Genomic DNA, 20,458 nt, shown 5'->3' on the forward strand with positions numbered 1-20,458 from the left:
GTGATGTTGTCGATAATGTAAAACCAACAAAAAGATGTGTATCTAAAATATGTAAAGAATTCCCTTCAGAGCAATAAGAAAGACAACTCAATAGTAAAAAAGGAAGGAGACCTGAACAAGAACTTTACAAAAGAGTAAATGTGAAAAAAACAATCAGTCACATTTATCATTAGGAAACAACCAAAGGAAGCCCAAAATGTGGAGCTCTAGAACATTTGAAACACAGTGCTGGGAAAGGGTAAATTGGTACCACTACCTAAGAAAACTTAATGGTGATATCTACTAAAGTTGACATATACTGGGACTATGAAATAGGAATAAAACTCCAGAAAATATATGTTACAAACAGTATGTGTGTGTGTGTGTGTGTGTGTGTGTGTGTGTGTGTGTGTATATATATATATATATATGTATACACCAACAGACTAAAACAATATTTGTGATTTTAAATAAAATAGGTCATTTTTGTAAATCTCAAAGAAAATATCATGTAATTATATTTTTAAATGACTCATTGCATACTTGTAGGGCTTTCATTAGATTCTCAAAAAACATTATTCCCAAAAGAGACTCATAAAATAAATAAATGTATTGGTAGGTAAATAAATGTTTATGAACCTTTGCTAGAAAGCGCTAAAAGGCTTCTAAACTGTAAGTAGTCAATCAGTAAGGCAAAGGTCAATAAGGCACTTAAAAATATCTATTTGTAACTGACCGTGGTCATTTCATAGAAGGAAAATATATAACAATACCTTGAAAAATGAATCCTCTGGAAATGAAGCTCCTTTAAAATGAAGTCATTACATTAAAAACAAAACAGAACAATTTATAAGTCAGGCAGAGATAGTATAATCTTCCCCCTCTCCCCCAGTCAACAGTCCAGCAGTTGCCCAGGATACAAATCATCTCCTTACACACTTTCTCTGTTATCTATGCATAACTAGATTTGCAAAATCCTAAATTTAGTAGGTTTTCTATTTTAAGCCCCTAGCCACACAACTCTGTCCCCTTTTCTCCCCTCTTTAGGAACACAGTAACTTCCTGTTGCAAGACTCCTCTCCTTTAGCAACATGGTAAATAAGATGTTTTTGAATACAATTTTATACACTCATACTTGGATTTCAGTTTGTGTTTTCCAGCCAATCAATTACTTCTAAATATTTCAATTTTTAGGCAGAGGGAATTTCAGGTACCATCAAATGAGAGATAACTAGAAAAAGAGGAAGTGATCCCGAAATCACATTATACAAAATACTGGCCAAGAAAATACACCTTACTGAACATCTTTTAGGATGACCTGGGGATAAATAGATATAGGGAAGCAGTAAGAGAGATGACTTCCAAAGTCCAGCCTTTACTTTCCTGGGAAAGAGGAAGTGGTAACTATTCTGCTTGTAACTGCAAACAAACAAACAAACAAACAAAAAAACCACATTCTTAGGTACTGTATAGGCCAGAATATTATTGCATTAAGTTCCAGACCCACCTATTTTAATATGATTCTTCTCCTGGTAACTTTTCCTCTAAGACATTCTATAACTTTAATATAAATATATCTGTTTTCAAAAACTTCCTTTAATTCTTCTAGATGTATATTCCATCTTTCTACTGCATGCAACTTCGCTTTATTTAACACTTTGTGGTATCTTTCCTTTCTCTGAAGTCCTGGAACATATCAATGTCTCATATTATTTCTACCTCCGATAATGGAATTTCTGACAACAAAGTATGTCCTTGGAGCACATCCTCTTCAGTACCAGCAGAATAAATATTCTGAAGAAGAGTAAGATACAAGTACAGGTTGAATCTGTAGGTGAAGGAGGTAAGTAATAAAACGGGATAGAAAAAATACAGGGATAAAAAATTGTGAGTATTACACACACACAAAAATCACAGCTACTGCTATACGTTGTCATGAAAGACTGCTAAATCTATTATAAAAATGAAAAACACTAAAATTAGGGTATTAAAAGAAGCCAATCTACAACTTAATCACAGTTTAGCATAGTACTTTCAGAAATGGAAAATAACTTACTTTTTAAAAAACTGATTAACATTTTAAATTTATAACCCTTAACAAAAGAAATTAACAGAAAGGATCTATTACTCTGCTATTGTAGTATAAACTCAATCATTAAGATGGAATCAATGTTGCTTCCTCTAGAGAGTTTCTCTACAAGTCATATCTGCCCAACAACTAAATTTATTGGGGGGAAGGTGATGAAAACGGCATCGATGGCAGTTTATGATTTTTAATCTAGTTTACTCGCATTGCTCTCACAGGTGTTAAGTGATGCCTCCCAATGGAATGCCATTGAACTCAGTGATTTTTGTTCAGAATGAACAAGTACACTGACTTTAACGATCATGGTTCATGGCTAAGAGTTTGTGACATAGCTTACAACACTAAATAGTATCTAAAACCGTGAATCAAAAATAAAAGGAGCAGTATATGTGAGGAAAAGCTAGGTTTATGAAATTTTAGCAAAAGATAGTAAGGGAAACGCTGCTCTGCAACAGGGAGAAAGATCTGGAAAAGGGAAAACACTAAGAAAACAGAAAAACAGGCAGTACGGAACAAGAATAGAGCTCTGTAGGACTGCTGTGTTCACAGCTAAAACTGTCAGAACGTTTGTGGGTTATTTTAGCAAAATAGCGTACCCATAATTTCGGAATCAAATGCCAAGACTGATATTTTCCCTGAGGGGAAAAAAAATCGGAAGTTGCCTAGAAAGATACGGAAACCCAGGGAAATGCGAGCAAAGAAAACTCAACTACCTTCACCTCTTTCTTCTAGCCAGCCCTTCGGAGGAGTCGGATCAGAGTTCAGTGGTTCCGAAAGAACGAATCAGTCTGTAACTTCCCACCCCAGACCCTAAACTGTAACCTAACCTGAGAGAATTAGCTTCCGCGATTCTTCCAACTTCGCGGTTTATCAGAAGGGTATGCCAGTTGAGTATATAAGCAAGGGGTCTCCTCCCTCCATTTGATTTAAAAGGATGAAAACGCAGACCTGGTCATTCGCTCCCGCCCGTGGTTTCGGTCAAGGCAGCAGGAGAGAGGCTTCCCCTGCTTAACCTGGGGCGCAGCCTCGCCAGCGGCCACCAAGCAAACAAGTGGGCCCCGAAGGCCTCTGGCCCCGCACAGCAAGGACAGAGGGAGGTAGCATATGCGACCAGTGGTAGTCAGTGGAGCCCAGACTCCAGCAACGCGTCGCTGTGTCCCGACGCCGGCACCGAGGCGCACCCCTCGCGACGACCGTTTGTATTTAAACAGTGGGTCGCGGCGCGCCACGCGCCCGGCCAGCCCTTCAAAGCGGCAGGCTCCTAAGTGCTTCACGATTCCTCGCTGCAGATTCCACACTACTTTTGTCCAGACGCCTGAGGTGACTGACTCTGCAGAGGGGCTTTTCAACGACCAGTCCGATCCCAAGTTACGGATTAAAAGTTTGTCTAGTGTTCAAGCTCAGAGGGGCTCGGGCTGCTAAGCGAGAAACAGGGAATCTATAGCGAATCATAAACATCGGGGATAAAAATGCTTCTTCTTTAAGGCTCAGAACCCGAACGTCACTTCCGGCAACAATAGGAAACGTCAAAAGTCGGGCAGTCAGCAGCTCTGGCTGCTACAGCTTGAGGCGAGCTGAGTCCAGAGGAATCCTGTGCTGCTTCCGATATCCTCACTGCTGTCACCACTATCGGCGTGAACAAGTGAAGTTTGAACCGGCTTCTCCATGGCCCGGGCACCGGTTCCCGGCTGAGCCATTTTCTTTGTGACTAAAAAAAGCCCCCGCCCAGAGACCGATTCGTCGCGGCGGCGGTGGGGATCGCAGGTCGTTCAGGTACAAGCATCAGCCTAGATATGTCAGAGCTCTTGCCTCTCTTCTTTGCATACCCTTACTTTTCTTCTCGGAAATAGACAACGGGTGCTTGCCAGTTGGCAGAAACTTGCCAACCAGCGAGACTTTGGGACCAATAGCTGTGCAGAGCATTTAGAGTGACAGCTGTGATGGCTTATTAAAATGTGGAATCTGTATCAGGAGGCGGGAGTAGGTGTGTTCCTTGTGTTTCTAGGCCACTGGAGTGTAGGTGAACTTGGGACCCCAGGTGATGACCGGCCTCATTATGAAATAAAGGCAAGAAATGGCAAGGAATCCTTTTTCTAGCCCAAGTGTTGCTTTTCAAACAGTGGTTTCTTGATGCATAGGTACCATTTTCGGTTCTTTACTTACTTTTCAGTAATAAGAATGCAAACACTTTTTAGTTAAGGTTATGATGGATTTGCCAGTTGCTTCAGCAGTCAGACTTGTATTATAAATCTGGCATATTTTTAATCTATCTCTTGTTTGTGACTGGGGTCTACTCACTTACGGTGAGCGTTCCAATGAAATATTATTAGGTGAAAATACATAAATTAATTCCAATCCTCAATGAAGTTTTTTGTTCTTATTTTTAGGATCTGTATGTATTAGTAATTTAATAACTGAGTCTACTTATTTTTTAAAAATTGAATTTTTATTTTCTTGGATCCTAGATGTTTCTCTGCAATACAATATATCATGATCTTTATTACTGCAAAGTGAAGCTAATTTGTGTTTTTCATTTGAGCTTTCCTTTCAATATTTGGAGTTTGGCAACCGTATTTATGAGATAGGAGGTTTTTAAACCCCCCAAGAAAATGGTTTACAAAAGTGAGCAGATCTGAGAATGAAGAAAAAAATTTATTCTGTTTTTCCAGTTGGGTAAGAAACTTGCCATTTTTATTCACTTTAACTGGATATTTTGTCTGATGAGATACTGTATTAGTTATCCATTGCTGAGTGACAAATTACTCAAATTCAGCAGCTTAAAACCACAAACATTGATTATCTCACAGTTTTTGTGGGTCAGAAACTTGGTTACAGCTTGGTGGAGAGCCTCTGACTCAAGGTCTTTCATGAGTTTGTAGTCAGGCTATAGGTGGGGACTGGTCTTATCTGAAAGCTTCTCTCAGGGGTAGAAGGATCCGCTTCCACGCTTCCACCTGCACTCACATGGTTGTTTACAGACCTAGGTTCTCCACCACATAGAGAGTACAATAGAGAGTACCCAAGACTGTCAGTAGTCTTTTATAACCTGATCTCTGAAGTGGTATTTCATCACCGTTGCCACATTGTAATAGAAGTGACTCAGTAAATCCAACCAAAAGTCAATGTAGAGAGGAATATATAAGGGCACCAGTTCCAGGATGCAAGGGTCTTTGGGGGCTATCCTCAAGACTGCCTAACACAGACCGCCTGGCTGATAACTTTTAAGAGTTAATGGATGGGCGGGGCGTGGGGTGCCTGGGTGGGTCAGTCGGTTAAGCTTCTGACTTTGGCTCAGGTCCTGATCTCGAGGTTTGTGAGTTGGAGCCCCAGGTTAGGCTCCGGGCTGGCTCAGAGCCTGGAGCCTACTTCACATTCTGTCTCTCACCCTCTCTCTCCCTCTCCTGCTTGTGTTCTGTCTGTCTGTCTCTCTCTCAAAAGTAAATAAACATTAAAAATGTAAGCGTTAATAGATGGAAATAACTGAGCAAAAATGCATCCAAGTGAAATGCAGTCAGAGAAGGAGAGATGTCAACTTGTAAAGCAATAAATTTGGGCAAGCATTACCTCTCTGAAAAAAGTTGCGCTTTTGTTTGTTTTTTGTCTTTTTGTCCTTCTAATTATCTGAAGAGGGGCCTACTATTTTTCTTGGGAAATTCTGCCCGAGGGACAATGTGTGTGAGAGGAATGTCTGTATTTTTAGGGTCTACATGAGCAGAGCATAGCACAGCTGGAGACTGTGTAATCTTTACCCAATTACCATCTTATATAGTTGAAACCATATCAAAATACATGTGAGCAAAGATAGCTCTCAAGGATTTGGAAAGAAGTTAGGAAAAGCTGGAGGTGTGCTTTTCTGGTATAGAAAGAATGCAAGTCAGTGGCCCTCTTTATGATGGTGGAAGTTCAAGTAAGGATGGGAGAGGTGAATCTGAGGATAGAAGGGTACTTTGCAGATCTGTTTTTCAGCATTATTAGGTGGCAGGTACTTCCTATCAGCATTTCCTGGCTGTGCACCACCAGCACAGATTTTATCAATGAATCGCATAAGCTTATTAGGAATTAAAGGTGCAGGCTTTCAGGGTTTGTTGTGACACTCTGTCGGCTGTGACCTGCTGTAAAAGTGCCTGTGCTCCTTCCAGGTTTGAAAGATGTTGTAAATCCTTACCCGCTCGTAAAGTGTAATTCAGGTTTATCTTCTATACCTTAAGTGTTTCACAGTAGCCTAAATGTGTCAATTCTCAAATTACAAGTTTGGCTTTTAAATTGGGATTCTCTGTCAGGCTAGTATTTCATTTATAGTAGGTTACAGCCAGTTAACTAATGTGATTTTGGGCCCTTAGATATATGCAAAATTTTAAACAGACGCTTGAGAAAATAATACAGTTGAAACACTTCCACCCACAAAATACCCTATAGTAATAACTGCTAAATAAGCTGAAACAGGCATTATAATTTCTTGTATGTGATCAATTTAATAGGGATTTTTTAATGTGTTCACTGTGCTTTTGTATAGGTTAAAAGATAGTCATTTTCCTTACTTCACAGTGTAAAATAAAACCATTGAGTCACCAAGAGATTATCTTTGATCGCAGTGCATTGAAATTACTGAAACGTCTGGTTTTATAGTTCAGTACTTAACCAAATTGTGTACAACTGTCTTTTTTCTGTATTTTGATTCAAATTTGGAAACTGAGGCTGATCCCTTGGCTGGCCTGTGATAATGCAGCAAAATCATTAATACTGAAGTCTGAAATACATCTGACTCATACTGCTTTTTCATTGAATTACTTAATAATTTTAAAACAACTTTAATGGAATATAGCTACTTCTAGAAATTTCTATTCCTTATTTGTTTTTTCCTCATCACTTTGTTTTTCTGACAAATTTATCGACATAGATTCTATAATAAAATTAAAACATCTTGGCTTGAATAATTTACATCGTACTTGTGGCACATACTTTAGTGACAGAGATGAAAAAAGATTTGTGGTTTCAGGTGTAGGCATTAGGTTTAGGGAGTTTAGCTCTGTGTTCATGTGTTTGTCAGGAATAGATTCCATGAGATTTCATAAGCTCTTTGAACGAAGAAACAAGATTTTAGTTAGTGAGCCGTATTGGGAGAATCCCTGTCTGCCCATACTGAGGAGTGATTTGTAGAAGTCATGAACACAGGGGAAAAGAATGGGAAGAACAGATGCTTAGACACACACACTCTCTATCACCTCTCCATTTGATTTTATTTTTTAGGATTTTTTTCTCATTGTCAGAGAAAAAAATTTTTTTCTCATCTCTATGTCTCAGAATCCTAGAATTTTATAGCTAAAAGAGACCTTAGGGATCGATCACCAGGTTCAAAACTCTTGTTTTACAGGTGAGGAAACTGAGACCTCGAATTTAAGTGACTTTCCCAATACAGCTAATAAAGAGAAGGAGCCCAAATAAAGCTATATTTTCTGTCCGTCTCTTTTCATTACTGGATATTTTCTCACCTCATTTCTGTCTTTCCTTGTATTCTGGCTGCCCTCAACATTTTAATTTCTTGTTTTGTTTGCCTAAAGGCAATTCAGTGAGAATTAGTTTTTGTTTTGTTCTTTTCATTCCTCAACTGTCATAGCAATGGACATTTTGGTCCGTGGGCACAGAGCATGGTGTGCCCCAAGGAGGTGGGTTGAGATATGCTGCTATGGCAGTTGCTGATTTTCAGTGGGCTTGAGTAAATAGTGCGGTTAAGTAAGAACCAGCGTAATGAACAATAATGCTGATGAGGAGTGTAATAATTCTTTTTGTTTAAAAGTTAAAACAGGTGAGGTACGATAAATGTATTTTATTTAAAGGTTAAAATAAAACAGTGGAACATTTCTTACAAAACAAGCCAAAGAAATTAAATAAAGCTAAAATGCTCAGCTTTTTTTGGTCACATTTAAATGACACGTTTTAATTTTTAGATTTGTTTAGATGCCGTTTGGTGGCCCTCATTATAGAATCAAATTAAAGAACTGGAAAAAAGCTTCAGAAACCAGAGTGATATTGTAAATCTTTTTGAATTAAAAAAAAAAAAAAAAAACAACAAAAAATGGTATGCCTTTTAGTAACAAAAACTGCTCTTGCAGACCAGATCTTTAAATTTTTTGTGTTTGTTTTTTTTTTTTTTTTTTTTTTTTTTTTTAATGTGTTTAACGTACCTTGTGACCTCTTAATACTTAGCTATTTCCCTTTTCTTAGAAAGACCTCCTTGTGGACCTATCCTTCTTTCCCTCAATCGTTGCCATTCAGTTTTAGGGATGTGATTTTGGTTATCACATTTTTTTTTTCTTCTCTTTTTTTTTCTTTTCTTTTTTTAAATTTCTCCACCCAGTGTGTTCTGAACTACTTTGGTGGTCCATTCTTTTGGAAGTGGAGAAATAAATGCTGGGCTGCCACTTGATTCTAAATGTCTTAGAGAAAATATTTTCTCACAGAATTTCTGATGTTCTCGTGCCATTGAGTAGTATCACATGATATCATTGAAGGATAAATGATAACATAATCAGAAAACCTAAAATAATCAAATTAGATAGTTGTTACTATCTAATTGAAGAATACTGAAAATTTCTAAGAAGATAAAAGTGAATTTCCTCATCTTTAAGTCATAATAAGATTAACATTTTCGGACTAACTTTTCTGGTATACATTTTAAATCTTTACCTGAGATAGGAAATCTCTCATTTCTGAATTCCACTATTCAGATGTTTAGGAATTATTGAAGAAAACTAACTTTCTATAGTGAGTTATTTTAATGAGATTATTTATATGTCAATCATCACAAACCAGTGATTCACAGTGTTTTCTCAGGAAGAAATTTATGGAATTGGTTTGCTTCAAACCAAAGTATTTAAAGAAGTAGGCTTTTTTGATGCCTCCAGACTCATTTCTGTTTTTCCCATCTCCCACCGTGTATTTTCTACCTAAATGGTATGTAAGCCATTCTTTATTACGTGGAGTTATCGTCACAGCATGTGGAATGTTTACTGCCATGGAATTACTAAACGTACTAATTCATTTACCTTTTTCTTATAGAATAGTATTTCATTTGATGTTTGTTACATAGGGATGTTTTGATTAAAGCTGCTTAACATTTTACAGATAAGCTGTATATTAGATATAGCAACAGCTATTACTAAAATAAATTAATCTTACTTTTTCTGGAAATACTCTTTTGAAAAGAGAACAAGACATTACAAATACAGTCAAGAATACTGTCTGTTTTAGAAATGTAGCCATCTACTAGACTAGAAAAGTATTACGGTTCTCATACCCTTTAATAAGTTGGTGACTAATATAGTTGATGATTAATTTATTCTGGCTTCTTGTTGGAAGTGCCATTGTGCTCTGTTTTGACTGAAACTGTATTTCACTTGGTAAAAATGAGAAAATTACATCTCAAATCATGTCAGAAAAGTATTGCTGTTTCTGCAATCTTTGCATTAGAAAAAGGTCAGGATCTACATACTGCTTTACCAATTAAAAGATGCTTTTATGTCATATATATATATATGTATATCTATGTATATATATATGTGTGTGTATATATATATATATATATATATATATATATATGTATATCTGTCTCATCAATTAAGACTTAAAGCAATCCTGTAAAATAGACAGGAGTGATTTCCCGTATTTTATAGGAAACAGAAGCTCACAAACCTTGTTTGAAATATCTAAGGTCATATGACATATGGCATAATTGGAGCTGTAACTTTAAATTCACTTTCCATTGTAACAGTGTCAAGAAAACTTACACATTTCTCTCAGGCAGACATCATATAGCCTACATTCTCCAATCTCAGCATAATAAAACTAGAAATAAAGTTTAAAACCCAAAGAGGCCTAAACACTTATTTTTTTAAAATAAGCTTTTCCAAATAACCCATCAGTACATAATAAAAGTATGTATTATTATTAATGTCACCATTATTATTTTAATAGAAACAAGGATTTTTAAGAATATAAGAGATGTAGGGGCACCTGGGTGGCTCAGTTGGTTGAGCGTCCAACTTCGGCTCAGGTCATGATCTCATGGCTCATGAGTTAGAGCCCCAATGTCAGGCTCTGTACTGACAACTTGGAGCCTGGAGCCTGCTTCAGATTCTGTGTCTCCCTCTCTCTCTCTGCCCCCTCCCACTCACTCACTCTCTCTCTCAAAAATAAATGAAAATATTTTTAAAAATTTTTTAAATGTTAAAAAAAGAATATAAGAGGTTTAAACAAAACTTACTCTGACTTTTAAAATCATAGTATTTGATACTTATTATTAAAATCTTCTTAGTAAATTATCAGTATTTCTATATATTAGAAATAAGCTTATTTGAAGCAATCCGAAATAAGTTTATGTACTTTGATTTTTAATAAGTAATTATACCAGTTTTCTCTTTAATGTATTTTGCATTTCCATATTTATTAGATCAAAGAGGAGACACACAAATACCAGTTCTTTAGCATTTATACCTTTGCCCAATTATTTTTTTTTTATTTTTTTAATGTTTATTTACTTTTTGAGAGAGACAGAGCATGAGCAGGGGGAGGGGCAGAGAGACAGGGAGATATAGAATCCAAAGCAGGTTCCAGGCGCCAAGCTCTCAGAAGCAGAGAGAGCAACACGGGGATCGAACCCACAAACCGCAAGATCATGACCTGAGCCGAAGCAGGACGCTTAACTGACTGGGCCACCCAGGTTCCACTTCTCAATTATGTTCTATCCAATTATTGATGCATCCTATGTAAATAGAACATAGGATTTATATCTTTCAGGATTTGTATTCCTTGATCATGTCTTCTTTTGACCCATATAGGAAGTTCCATGAAGTCAGAGATGATTCATAGGTTATAGATTTTTAAAGATTAGTTGAATTTCCCGAAATTTAACATAGTTACTATTTGTCAAATGATGCTACACTTGCTGTGTCCTTTGTCATTCTCTTTAGAGCAGGCATTAGAGTTTCTCTCTGATTCTTTTTTTAAACCAGTTTACTGCTTTATCATTCACATATCAAAATTCACCCATTGTAAGTGTACAATTTTACCCTCCCCCTTTTCTGAGGTGATTGCGGATGCACGTGCAGTTGCAGGAAGTATACAGAGAGATCTTTTGTACACCTTGGCAGGTTTCCACGGACGGGGACATTTTGCAAAACTGTAATCCAGTATCACAACCCAGACGTTGATATGAATACAGTCTGTCAATCTTATTCATATAACCCCAGTTTTATTTTCACTCCCATGTGTAAATAGGTATATGAAACTATTCACAGGTTCAACTATCCAGCACCACAGCCAAGATACTGAACAGTTCAAGCACCACAGGGATTCCTCATGCTGCCCTTTTATGGTTAGACCCACTCCCTCCTGGGTAATGATATATTGAATGTGTCACCATCTGCTTACATGCCATTTGTTATATCCTCTTTGGCAAAATATCTGTTGCTTCTTTTTAAATTGAATTTTTTTTATTGTTTTGGGAGTTGTTTATGTATTCTAGATAGTGGTCCTTTGTCAGAATGTAGTTTTCAAATATTTTCTCTCAGTCTCTACACAGCTTGTGTTTTCATCTTCTTTACATAGGGCTTCACAGAGCAAGAGTTCTTGATGATAGAGATATACTTTATCAGTTTTTACTCTTACGGAGTTTTACTCTTATGGATCATCCTTTTGATGTCAAGTATGAGAACTCTGCCTAGTCCTAGATCCTTAAGATTTCCTTCTATGAATTTTTCTAAAAGTTTTACAATTGTACACTTTACATTTAAGTCTGTGATCCAATTTGAGTTAATTTTTAAAAGATACGTGAAGTTTAAGTCAAGGTTCATCTAATTCAGTTTTTTATCATTGCATGCCACTCATCATTTGTTCACTCAAAATATTTACTGAGCACTTTATAGGGATAAGGCACTGTATTTGGTACTGGATTTATCCATGTAGCCTATTGATTGGAATCAATTCCTCGTCTTAGTACTTAAACTCAGTTCTTACTTTGCATGGTACCATTGTAACTGAAATGTGCATATTAGAGCTTTTCACAGTCCCATGGTCACTGTTAATAGTTAGCACAATGTTGTACAAAGCAAGGACTGCCTATATACATATACAGGCCTACCTCGGAGATATTGAGGGTTTGGCTCTGGACCACAATAAACTGAATACCACAATAAAGCAAATCAAAGGAATTTTTTTTTGTTTCTCAATGCATATAAAAGTTATGTTTATACTGTACTGTAGTCTATTACAGTGTGCAATAGTATTATGTCTAAAAAATGTGCACACCTTAGCTACAAGATATTTTATTGCTAAAAGATGCTAACCATCATGTGAGCTTTCAGTGACTCATATTCACTGATCACAGATCACCACAACAAATACGATAATGAAAAAGTTTGAAGTGTTGCAAGAATTGCTAAAATGTGACACAAAGTGCACAAATGCTGGCGGGGCGGGGGGTGGGTGGAAATGGCGTTGATGCACTTGCTTGATGCAGGTTTGCATCAGTCCTTCAATCTGTAGAAAACTAAGTATCTGCCAAGTGCAGTGAAATAGAGCATGATAAAACAAGGTATGTATACATTTTTAAATATTTATTTCTTTTACTATATATATGATAAATGTGAAAAAAAGCACAGTGTAATAGGTTGTTCCAAAGGTATTGTCTTAACGAACATGTTTGAATAAATATTAGTATTCCGTAATTAAGAAATATGCTTAAAAATATGAATCTCAACAATTGTAACATTAATTTTAAAGATCTAATGAATTACCATGCTATTCACAAAGTACTTTAAAATTTAAATTACTGGTGATTGCTGATGTTCTAGAGATCTATAGTAGAAATTTCCTCTTATTAATTGACAGATTTATTTTGTCATGCTACCAGAAGTGACTTTGACATGTTGACTCTTCCTATGGAGTCTTAAAGTTTTCATTTCTAGAAACATTGATGATGATTAAAGATGATGGTAGTGCTTAACTGCCAAAAAAGTATCTCTGTTATCACTGACTGATGACTAAGTACTTGGCCTTAATTGTCAAACTTTGTTTTTATATATAGTGTTTCAATCTAAGCAAAGTTAGAATCTTTTTCTTACTTTATATATTCACCTAGCAAAGGTAAATGGCATCTCTCCCAATTTCTCAGATCCTAAATTAATGAAATTCAGAAGCAGGACTATAACTACTCACTAATTAAATCCAAAATAATCAGGTTAATTTGAAATGGAAAAAGCAACGCATGATTATCATTTAAAGAAGTTTGAAAGATGGCCACGAAACTACCTGTTACTCTGAATTAGGTTCTTTAAATGTTAGCCCCTGTAAGTCCCATGGGATAAGAATTATCCACTATCTTACTGATGAGGAAAATGAGGACCGCAGTCTATAGGTGAATCAGATTCTGTGTTGGAGTTTTAACCAGATCTGTTTTCTCATCAAAGCCTATGAGAAAAGCCGCAGCCGGAAACAACAATGGAGGTAGTAAGCAGTAACAGGAAAAAGAGATGAGAGCCAGCGCCGAAGAAACAGATGGTAGATCGCCTTTGCCATCTGTGGCCTCTAACGGTTCTGGGCATAAGGTTTGGTGGTTGAGAATAAAAGCTTTGGACTCACCTAGACCTAAGCTTGAATCCTAAATTTTACATTTGCCTGCTATGAGATCTTGGGCAAAGATGTTTAACCTCTCTGGGTCATAGTTACTCAGCTACAAAATTAGAATAATAATCTCTACCTGTTGTGGTTGTTGTGAGGATTAAAATGAGGTAACATATACACGCTTTAACAGAGTATTTAGCATAGAGAAAGTACTAAATGAATGTTTTATGGTATAAAAACAATATTATGTTTAATATTTATATTATTGAATATTATCCACATAATGTTATGTACAGAAGGAGAGAACACAGCCATGAATGCCAAGTCTTAAAGATGAACACAAAAAGAGTTAAAAGGGGCGTTTCTTTCTACTTTCTTTCAAACATTTTCTCCATCCTTTAAAATAAAACTTTTTGTCAAAAATGGCACATCCGTTTTGATGTTTTCCTTCACAGGAGTCTCCTACTATTGTTAATCCATAATGCTGGGCATTTATCTCCTGATTAATGGTTTTCAGTCTGTATTACAGTAAACTCTAGAGCAGTAATTTTAAACCGAGTGCATATCAAACCAAGAGTTTTTTTTCAAATTCATATGCCTGGATTCCACACCAAATTTCTGTTTACGGGGATAGACGTTACTATTTTTCTGAACCGTCTGAGACTAGGTTACGTATGGGATGCCTGAAGTGTGTTTCCAAAGAACAATAATATACTGTGACAGAGCCACTGCACAGTTAGTTATCAAATTCAGGAACTTTAACAGTGATATGATATTTGATCCAATCTTCAGTCCATGTGTTTAATCTTTCAGTTATCCGAATAATGTTCCTGAACTGTTCCTCAGCCTTTCTTTGACTTCATAGCATTTTTGAAGAGAAAAGTCCTATCATTTTAGAGACTCCATTTGGTTTCCTCTGATAGTCCTTATGGTTAGCTGCAGTTTATACATACATTTTTGTCAGGAATACTGCACAATTGATTCTGTGTCCTTCTCAGAGTATTGGGGCCAGAGGCACATGATATAATTTGTCTCCTGTTGATAAATGTTAATTTTGGTCATTTGGTTATATACTGTCTTCATAATTTTTTTTTGTAATTTAGGAGTCATATGTGAGGAATCCTGGGAAACACTATAAATATTCCATTTTTTATCAAATTCCAGATACAGCATCCACTCATAATCTTTGCAAGAATTATTTTTCCTATGATGCTTGTGAGATGATTCTTCTAATACCCCTGTATTCCTTTTATCTTTATAACATTTTTCTGTAAAGAAGAGCTTTTTATCTCCTTTATTTATATGTTTATTTATTATCAATGTAAACACATGGATTCTTTTTGTTATGTGATGGATTATAATCCATTAGTGTACTTATTTTTATTTGGATGCTCAAATTTTCATATGGGTTGGCCAATAGGAGCTTTTTCACATCCGCTCCTAATATTTCTTTTGATATTATTCCATTGCATTTGTTTTGTGTTGATTATATTCAAGCTCACTGGACGTTCATAATCTGCATTTAAGAAACACTGCTTTACGGGGCGCCTGGGTGGCGCAGTCGGTTAAGCGTCCGACTTCAGCCAGGTCACGATCTCGCGGTCCGTGAGTTCGAGCCCCGTGTCAGGCTCTGGGCTGATGGCTCAGAGCCTGGAGCCTGTTTCCGATTCTGTGTCTCCCTCTCTCTCTGCCCCTCCCCCGTTCATGCTCTGTCTCTCTCTGTCCCAAAAATAAATAAACGTTGAAAAAAAAGAAACACTGCTTTAGGATTTTCTGGGTAGCCCTTGAGGATGTCCCAAGTGGACTGGAAAGGTTAAAGTTGGGAGAAAGATGTACCCTTCTGCCATATTTATACAATGCAGAACTTCAGTGGGTTCCTTCTGTAAGCCAACTCTCAAATATGTAATATGTAGAGTTTATGATTTTATTTATTAGATCAAGATTAAAATTAACTTTTAACTCTTGTTGAAGAGTCACTGGGTAAAATAAGGAAAATAAGCCAAGTGGTCAGTGTGCAAATGCTTCAGCATTTGAATATGATTCAATGATTAATGATTGAATGTTAGATCTTTGAGACAATAAAAAGTTGATTTGTAGATGTATGCACCTATATAAAGTTGGTGGCCCTTGCTTTGGGATGATTGGTTTGATAGCCATTATGTTGGGCTGCTTCCAAATGTTACAAGGGGAATCTTTTCTCTAGGGTTCAGTTTCTTTAGAAGAAACACTTCTTCATTTAACCCGGATAAGGGAAAGGGGTTGGAGTAGATGCCTAATCATTCAAGACACTTGTTGCATGTGTGTTGAAGGATAGCTTTTGTTGTCTGTTGTTCCATTTTACTTCTTAATAAGATTGTAAAGGGGCTAATTTTTGTCAATATTGTGTAAGGAAGGAAACAGTGACCCAGTGATCCTTTGATTTTTGTTCCTCATTTTACTCTGAATTAATTCCTTACTTATGCTGTGCTTTGGGCCCTCAAAAGCCTTTTGAAGATTCTGCAGGATAGATAAGCTTCTGTTTAACCCCATGCACTATTCCATACTATCTTTCTCCTTCCTCTTCATGGCTTCACTAGTAACCACTACTCCTTCCAATGTCATGTTACAGAAATCTGTTCAAATGTTTTGTTCGCTCAACAGCCTGTTTTCCTTCTCTTTCAGGTTTTTAAGTTTCTCTTTTTTATTTCCTCTCATTTTAATAGGAAGGAAAAGTGATAAATATATGTATTCATGCTTAAACTTTTAACAAGATGCTAGGAATTGACCATAAAAGATTTTTCCAAAAATGAGTTAGAACATTCTTTCTTTTATCTACTATCCAATTGATATCTCACAAACCATGTTAATGAGATGACACCCTACCATATATATTTATCCTGCTCCTGGCTTAAAACCTGTTTCTGAAACCATATTAGCATGCATCAAAATAGTGTTAGAGTTGAGAATACTAAAATCAAGCAATGTAATACCAAAAAAGCTTTTTTTTGGAAGGAAAAGCAACATATGTACATAATAACCCTGGATGTAACATGCCTAAAATGTTGTCAGGTAGAGGTGAAACAGATGATTTAGAGGTGATAGTGGCTATTTTCTCTATAAATGGACCTTTGGCTAAGCAAGAAGTTTTATTCATGCTTATTGCTCAATATTTATCAAAGACTATTTTTGAAAAATGCTGGAATCTTCCTAAAGTAATGTTAATTTCCATTTATTTTATTCCAACTACTGTGCCACGGTAGCATAGGACTTTAGGAACACAAAGTTAAATTTGAAGTGTAAGATAATAAACAAAAATAGGAAATTCTTATGCATGCAATTAAATTAATAAAATGGTTGACTCTTTCAGCTAATGTGACATATTTATCCACAGTACCACTGAGTGTTCAAAGCGGCTAAGGTTGGTTACCCATCCCATAACCAGTAGTGCCAGGCTTCTGAGTTTTCTGTCCACCCGAGACATTTGCATGTACATGAACTCATGTACATGAGTTCATCTGCAAATAGTGGAGAATTGAACATAAATCTTTGGCCCTTACTTGAAAACTGTATGTAATAGCTCTGAGATGTAAGGAGCATTACTTGACCACTGTATTAAAATAATCAAGATTAATTAAATTGATAGCGATGTTTGCATAATTTCAGGAAAAATGAGATTCTTGAATAGTATCCATTTGCATGTTTGGCCATTGCTTCATTTGAGAGTCTTCATCCAATTTAAAAAGGAGTTCTGGGATTTATTTTATTTTGCATTGACCATTTTCTGTAAAATGTAAATTCACACTTACTAAATAGTATCTAAATCTCTGCTTTTAAGTGTCAATTTTATTATCATTCTGAAAATTAAGACACTATAGCATCTGATTTACCTTGATTTTTTTTCCTATAATTTTTTCTCTTTTCTAAAAGGAAGAACTTCAATTTTGAAATCTTGTATGGAATTTTTATCAGTATAATTTCTCCTGTAACCTATATAATTATGGCATTTTTATTTCCATCAGATGGTAAATAATGAAGCACTGTTTCTACCTTTGGAGACCAAGAGAAAATATCTTTGGTTTCATTTTGAAGGTCCTTAGAAAAAATCTTCTAAGTCTCCTGAACATGATAAACTTTAAAGAAAATAAATTCAAATCTGGAGGAAAAGGCATGGGACCTCTTCAACAGTATCACAGTCAATTTCCTAACTTGCAGATTTTGTATTTGTGATTTCTCCTACTCGCTAAAATTTATTTTTTGATCCCCCAAATCAGGACTCCTGGCACTGTCACAGTCATTCTCAGACAGGTACAGACCTGTAGAAAATTTGCATCTGTGAGGTGCTGTTCCCAGCTAAGGTTAAATTAAGGCAATGCTCTGCTTTCTTGTTGTAGCTCTGATATTATAAACAAGTGTCCTTTTTGTGATCTGTATAGTGGCATATTTGTACGTTTTTGTCCTTTTGTGTTGATGATTTCACTGTTGAAAATGCCCCCCATAATTGCTACTCACGTGCTGGGTAGTGTTCCTAACTGTAAAAAGGCTGTGATGGTGCTTTATAGAGAAAATGGCTGTGTTAGATGAGCTCTGATCAGGTTTGGTGAGTTCAATCTTAGTGAATCAACAATGTATATTAAACAAGATGTCTTCAAGATTATGTATTCATCAGTTGGCAAAAATGCAGCCAGAGGCTGTAGTAACCTAACAGCATATATCTGCTAGGAACAATGGTTTAGTATTTGCTAATTCACTGTATGCAGTGACTTCATCCCACCAAACTACCACAAATTACAAGAATTGACCATATTGCTTTTATTTGTGCATAGAATAGACTAACTATGCTCTTAAGAGTACTGTTTCCTAGGAGTAAGTATCTATATTTCTCAACCTGTTTTGAGAGAATAAAATTATCAGCAGTAATTTCATCACAAAATCTATATTTATACCCAAACTATTTATTTCAAATACACAGACTTCTTTGGTGGTTATTTTTTTTCAATTTTAAACTCTTTGTATATTCAGTGATTCCACTGTGCAGCTTGATGTTTCTTAGACTGAATTGGCACAAATGACAGAGTATTCTATCTTTTATGATGCTGTTTTTAAATTGTGAAAATCTTTATACTAACATTTATGAAAACTTTAAGACAAATCTGAATATTTTGTACTTTGAAGTGAGTCCAGATAACTATTTTCAGGAATTTGACATCATGTAAGACCCCAGCATGAAACTGTCATATTTTATATCTCTTTTAGCACCAAATGTTGACAGATTACTAGTAATAACACAAGGACCTGTTTCAGGCCTTGTTAGTGGCACTATCATAAGGCATGCCGAGGTTTGAAATTGTTTAGTGGACACAACACAGTCTTCTTTGTTTTTCAGGTTTGGGTTTACTTGGTTGGTTGGTTGGTTGGTTGGTTGGTTGGTTGGTTGGTTGGTTTGGTCATCAATATAAACAACTGCATTTATGAGGGAAAGAATAACCATGGCCGAAATATGAAGTAACTAAAAGAGATGAAGAATAGTGTGCATCAGCATGAGCAAATGAGTTTATTAAGCAGGCATAACATCTGGACAATTGAAGTGCCACTAAATAAGTTTTGCCAAAGTGCTCATCAATTTCACTTTATGAAAATCTTTTCACAACAAACTGATAGCTGATATTTTCTTGATTATTAGGTGTGGAATGAACTTTATAAGCATTATCTCATTCAATACAATGATCTTTTGAACTATAGATATTACTATTATGTAATATGCAAATGATCACATACATATAAAGAAGCTAAAGCTTAGAATAGTCAAGTATATTCCCCCAAGGTCCTCTGTAAGTAATAACTAGTGGAGTCCAGATTTTAAACTCAGGTCTGTTCAGTTTCAGAGTCCACAACATTGTGTTCCCTCCATGACTCAGTTCACAGCTTCTGCAATGGATATCGTGTTGTTTTGAGAGTTTTAGCACTTTTCTGACAGTCCACCCACATTCCACATCTCTATTATCCTAAGGAAGATGGGGAATGGAGACGGAACTCTAGAAACACCCTTTCCTTTCTCCAAAGCATAAATTTATGATATGAATCTTCCCCAAGTGGTTTATCGTTTTATGTTCTTTCCCAGTATCAAGAACTGCCCCTAAAAGAAAGGGACATTCCAAGAGGGCAATTTGTGTCATTATTCAGTAGGAGAATAGAAAATGCAGTTTCCTTTGTCTGAATTATGCTTATATGAGCCTCAAATTTCAACCCCCAACCCAAGAGCCAGCTGCTAGCTTTACCTCTTTCTACCTGCCGGATGCTTTCTGAATCACATTATCCAGTGCTCAATTTAAGCGATCCCCATTAAAGTCCAGAGCCTAGGGAAATCACCCTGATTCTGTGTTCCCTAGCAACATCCCTGAGACTAACAACAGCTGCTTAACAGCTGCTTAACCAGAAAGATGCTGTAGGGGAAATACACAGAAATTGGTATTAAATGCCTTAAATCTTGAGATTTCAAACATTGTAGTTACCATGTTGTATTATTTGTTTAGTGGTACAAAAGCAAAAGAGAAAAATAAATATAAGTAATCATCAGAAAGGATAAGATATGCTAAATGACCTTGGCAGGCAACATGATTTTAGAAATTTTCTTGCTGAGATAAACAGAAATAGCCGTGATGGAAATAAAATACCTTTCTTTATGATTTTGAATCATTTTGAAACATTTGAACATTTTGAAATGTTATGGTTGTCAAAATTAAGTTATGCTTACGTTGTTGTATGGCATGGCGTACTTAAACATTAACCAAAATTAAAATT

The 20,458-nt window shown here is 36.0% G+C and overlaps 2 protein-coding genes across 12 annotated transcripts in view; one reads left to right on the plus strand and one right to left on the minus strand.

The window, feature by feature from the left end:
- CEP44 (centrosomal protein 44) overlaps positions 1–3,558 on the minus strand; it is a 28,121-nt gene extending 24,563 nt beyond the window's left edge. For 4 of the 11 annotated variants that reach the window (XR_005788574.1, XR_005788572.1, XM_040470234.1 and 1 more), the window contains exon 1: positions 3,014–3,558. The gene's annotated coding sequence lies outside the window, so the exon portion shown is untranslated. Of the gene's footprint in view, positions 1–752; positions 785–1,486; positions 1,808–2,778; positions 2,985–3,013 lie in introns of those variants that run through there. The other 7 variants (XM_040470203.1, XM_040470194.1, XM_040470180.1 and 4 more) reach the window with 7 other exon arrangements.
- A 32-nt stretch (positions 3,559–3,590) lies between these two features.
- FBXO8 (F-box protein 8) overlaps positions 3,591–20,458 on the plus strand; it is a 45,418-nt gene continuing 28,550 nt past the window's right edge. Inside the window, exon 1 of the mRNA XM_040470257.1 lies at positions 3,591–3,838. The gene's annotated coding sequence lies outside the window, so the exon portion shown is untranslated. The remainder of the gene's footprint in view (positions 3,839–20,458) is intronic.

This window comes from Herpailurus yagouaroundi, unplaced genomic scaffold (genome assembly GCF_014898765.1).
Source record: "Herpailurus yagouaroundi ecotype Mexico unplaced genomic scaffold, PumYag 28, whole genome shotgun sequence".
NCBI lineage: Eukaryota > Metazoa > Chordata > Mammalia > Carnivora > Felidae > Herpailurus > Herpailurus yagouaroundi.